Consider the following 4868-nt stretch of genomic DNA (forward strand, 5'->3'; position numbering starts at 1 on the left):
CTTTTTTGATGTATAATACTAAGCAAGCAAGAAAGAGAATTCATAGTCTCCAATAAATATTCAACACAATTAATGAGAAGAAAATATGTAGAAACATTTCGAAGAAATGGAGTGAGTTAAAAAATAAATTGAAATTAAAAAAAAAATGCTAGGAGTAGCAGCTAAAACACAGGACTCTTGAGTCTGTAGAGTGAATAGAAAAGGATGGGACCCAGCTGCTTCAGTCTTCACTTAAGATCAAATGAAGAAACATGACCTTTTTTTACATTCAAAAATAGTCACTGTAACCTGATCTCATGCCAAATACTTTGCCATGTAAAATTCTATGTTTAACACATGTCTTTTCCACTCTGTTGATTATACAAAAACTACTGTGAAATATATATAGTGTTGAAAATCTCTAAAAGGAAAAATTATAAATATTTATTAACCTCACTGCCTGCATTTTGTATTTAGGTGCTTTAGCTAACAAAATGAGACAATAGATATTAGTCAAAGAAGAATATATATCATAATACCAAAATAGATAATACTTCTCATTGTACCTTTATCTGAGGACAATGAAATGTCTTTGTTTTGTTGTCTCAAGTGCTCAGTGCTTACTAGTAATAAATGTAATATCTATTAATCTTGTACAAGATTGGAATTACCACTTTCAGTTCTGCTGAGAAGTTATTCTCTTTAAAAGATAACAATGTCAAGCCTATGTCCATGCTACCCTGAACAAGCCTAATCCCGTCTGATCTCGGAAGCTAAGCAGGATCGGGCTTGGGTAGTATTTACATAGGAAACCACCTAGGAAGACCAGGTGCTATAGGCATAAAAAATAATAATAGATAGATAGATAGATAGATAGATAGATAGATAGATAGATAGATAGATAAGGGATTATAAGCTGACAAGTTCCTTGCAATCTGTGAGGTCAACCAAGAGTTGCCTCGCCTAAAAAATAAAAAAATATATAAAAAGATAACAATGTCAGACTTTCACTTCCAAACATGAAAGATTAACTTGTACCAGAGTCACCTACACATGGTAAGTAACTACAAAACTGAACAAAATACATGAAGTGACTATTACCTGGCAATGGACAATAGGCAGTATAGGACTTCCCTTCTGAAAGAAAGAAAACACAGAAGTGAGTTCCATGATTACCTAATCTTTTTGTTTAAGAACAATTTTTCTAAAGCAACATAAGAAATTGGAGACCAACAGAAACAGGGCAGTCCCACCTGAATGAGGAGGCAAAGTTTAGAATTTAGGGCTGCTGGAAGCAGCTGGAATTTACAGGATGAGGTATTAGAGGGAACTGAGCAGGGAAAAAGAGTGGTCCCAGAAATCTGTATGAGGGCTTTGGATCAAGAGCTATACTATACATATAAAGAGCAAGATTCTGAATGGTCTAGCAGACAATGGTGCTTACAAGATTGAGAGCGAAGCAAAGATATTAGATATTACACATTTTGGAAGATGAGTTCTAGCCCAACCAGAGATTAAAGAACTCATCAAAACCCTTGGTATTCATTTGAAACACTAGAAAATTTATATCTTAAGAGTAACAAAGCCTAAGCCAAGCTTTGATAAAATCTAGGAGCCTCTCAGAAAATTATCAACTGTCAAAACAAGGTTCAACACTATTTTTAAAAAGACTAAATAATCTATACTACTTATAATAAACTACCTACAGAATTCTAAAATCAAGACAAAAATTAATAAGCAGGTGGAAAAGTAGAAAAATATAACTCATCATAAAGGGATAAAGTGCTGAATGGAAAAAGACTTCAGGATGATACAAATAACAGAATTAACAGATGATAATTTAGAATAGCTACTATAAAGATGTTTAAACACTTAAAAGAAAATATGGCCATAATGAGTAAAGAGATGAGAAATCTCAGAAGAGAAAGAAAACTTTTTAAAAAGAACAAAATTGAAATCTAGAATGAAAAATTACAATATCTGAAATGAAAATTTAACTTTGATGAGCTTGACAGCAGATTAGAGATGGAAGAAGAAAGGGTCAGAGAACTTCAATACAGTTTAATTGAAATCCAGTCTGAATAATATGGAGAAAAAGATACAAGAAAAATGAATAGCCCTTCAGTGACCTGTGGGAAAATTTAAAGCAGTCAAACATCTGCAGTTAGAATCCCAAAAAGAGAGAAGAGAGGTAAAATGGTATGAAATAAATATTTGAAGATATAATAGTTGAAGTTGTACCAATTTGATGGAGAAAAAAGTCAAATTATAGATCCAAGAAGCTCATTACACCCAGAATAAATACAAAGAAAACCATGCCCAGACACATCATAATAAAATTTCTATAAACCAGAGATAAAAGAAGACAAAGAAATGAAAGCTGGCAAAGAAAATCAATACATGGCAGATAGAGGACCACAAATATGAATATAACTGATTTCTCATCAGAAAATACTGGAGCCAAAAGACATACTAAATATGTGAGCAAATATAAATGATTACCTCATTTTTTCTTCCGTGAATTTCTCTTTAAAAACAAGTGAAACATTAAAGTGAAAATAGTATAATTATGAGGAGCTTTATAACCAATGTAAAATGAAAATATTTGACAAATTATAGCAAATAATAGTGATTGTAAGTGTATGTTTGTAAGAGTCTTAAATACTTGATGTGTGATATGCAAGTTATTGAATGATCAGTATTATAGATTTTAATGAGAGTAAGATGCATATTGTATTTATTAGAGCAACCTCTGAAATAATGATATAAAGACACAGCTAAAAAGCATGTGAAAAAATAAATTAGAAATATTAATTAAGCTAAAAGTAGACATCAAAAGTAGAACAAAGAAACAAAAAACAGATTATATGAATGGTTTGCATAGTTCAAAATAATAGACTTTAACCCAGCCATACCAATAATTACATTAAAAGTTAGCGGACTACTCATTCAAATTAAAAGGTAAATATTTTACAACTGCTTTTAAAAAAGAAATCCCAACTCTATGTTCTCTATAAATGAGGACATTAGAAATAGACAGAGATATTAAAAGTAAAAATATAGAAGATATATATCATGCACCAGTAAGCATTAAAAAACTGGTGTGTCTATATTAATATAAGATAAGATATAGTTCAAGACAAATAATTTTATGAGAAATAGAGATGTATAATGATAAAAAGGTTGATCAATAAAATATATAATAAGCTTAAATATGTACCTAATAGGAAAGCATCTGAAAATATGAAACAAAAACTGACAACTAAAGAGAGAAACAGATAAATCTACAATAATAGTTGAGTATTTAACACTCTTCTCACAGTTATGATAGATAGAACAAATATATAAAAACAGTACAAATATAAAAGATGTGAAAACTATCAACCATTCTGGCCTAATTGTCATTAACACAAAACTGCAGAAAACAAATTCTTGCGAAGAGCTAATGAAACATTTATCAGGATAAAGCATGTACCTAGATATGCGATAAATCTCAATAGATTTCAAAAGATTTTAAATCTTATAGGGTATGCTCTCTGATCACAAAGAATTTAACTAGAAATTAATAAAAATATATATAGAAAATTCTCAGATATTTGGAAATTAAACAAGATATTTCTAAAACAGGATAACAGTCACAAGGGAATTTTGAACTGAATAATCTTGAAAGTAAAACATCAAAATTATGAGATGCAGCTAAAGCAGTTCTTAAAGTGAAATATATAGCTTTAAATGCCAGTATCACAAGGGAAGAAAGATATAAAGCAAATTATTTAATTTACCACCTTAATAAGATTTTTAAAAAAGAGTAAATTATACACAAAGTAAAAAAAAAAAAAGCAATAAAGAATAAAAATCTATGACTGACAAACATATGGAAAATTAATAAATCCCAAAGTTGGTTCCCTAAAAAATTGATAAAATTGATAACCCTTTATGAAGATTGATGAAGAGAAACAAATAAAATGAGCAATAGCAAAATTGAAATAGCAGCAGATCATTGAGACAATAAGAGAATATTATAAAACTACTTTGTGCCAGTAAATTCAACAATAAAATGGAAACATTTCCTTTAAAAAAGAAAAGACAAAACAGTTTTGGTTTTAAAAAACTGATAAAAGAAGAAATAGAAAAATATGAAAAGCTCTGTATCTATTAAAGAAATTGAATTTATGATCAAATATTTTTCCAAAAAGAAAACGTGACTTAAATAATTTAATAATTTCTATCAACCATTTAAGGAAGATAAAATATTACACTTACAAAAAATATTTCAGAAATAGAGGAGGAAGGACTTCTCTCCAAGTTATTTTATGAGGACAGTATAGCTCTCATAACAAAGATTAACAAAGTTATTATAAGAATAGAAATTAGAACTCCTCATTTTAACTCTAACATGAAAGACCTTGGAAGATGTTGCTTCCATACTTAAACAACAAGAAAAAAGATGAACAAATTAAAAATCAGTGACTTTTCTCGGACCCATGGGAGAACTGAAGAAACAGGACAATCTGCCACCACAAAATCTGTAGAAACAGGCAAATCCAGAGTCACAGCTGAGGTCAACATTCTTGGAGCAAAAGCCACTGGACTCATAAAGTAGTAGGAATACTAAATGGTAAATTTGACAAATTGCTGGAGGGTAGATTAGTTTGAGAAACAACTTAGGGCTGCAGTCTTGGCAGGGGCTGGAGAAAATGGGGGCAGAGGCCTCTCACTTACACTTTATAAACTCTGCCATAATCTCATGGTGAAGAGCCAAGAAAGGTGTATGTTTTACTCTAGCAAGGGGGAATGGCAAAGCAACTATTATGAAATATGCTCAAAGTGTTTCCATATCATGCTTACTACAGGCATTTGTTACAGGAACAAGCCTTGAAAAGACTTTA

The 4868-nt window shown here is 30.4% G+C and overlaps 1 pseudogene; it reads left to right on the forward strand.

Annotated features, from left to right (window-relative positions):
• The first annotated feature begins 701 nt into the window (after nucleotides 1–701).
• Nucleotides 702–820, forward strand: LOC112480993 (annotated as a pseudogene).
• Nucleotides 821–4868: the final 4048 nt, after the last annotated feature.

This window comes from Pteropus alecto, unplaced genomic scaffold (assembly GCF_000325575.1).
Source record: "Pteropus alecto unplaced genomic scaffold, ASM32557v1 scaffold20, whole genome shotgun sequence".
Classification (NCBI taxonomy): Eukaryota; Metazoa; Chordata; class Mammalia; order Chiroptera; family Pteropodidae; genus Pteropus; species Pteropus alecto.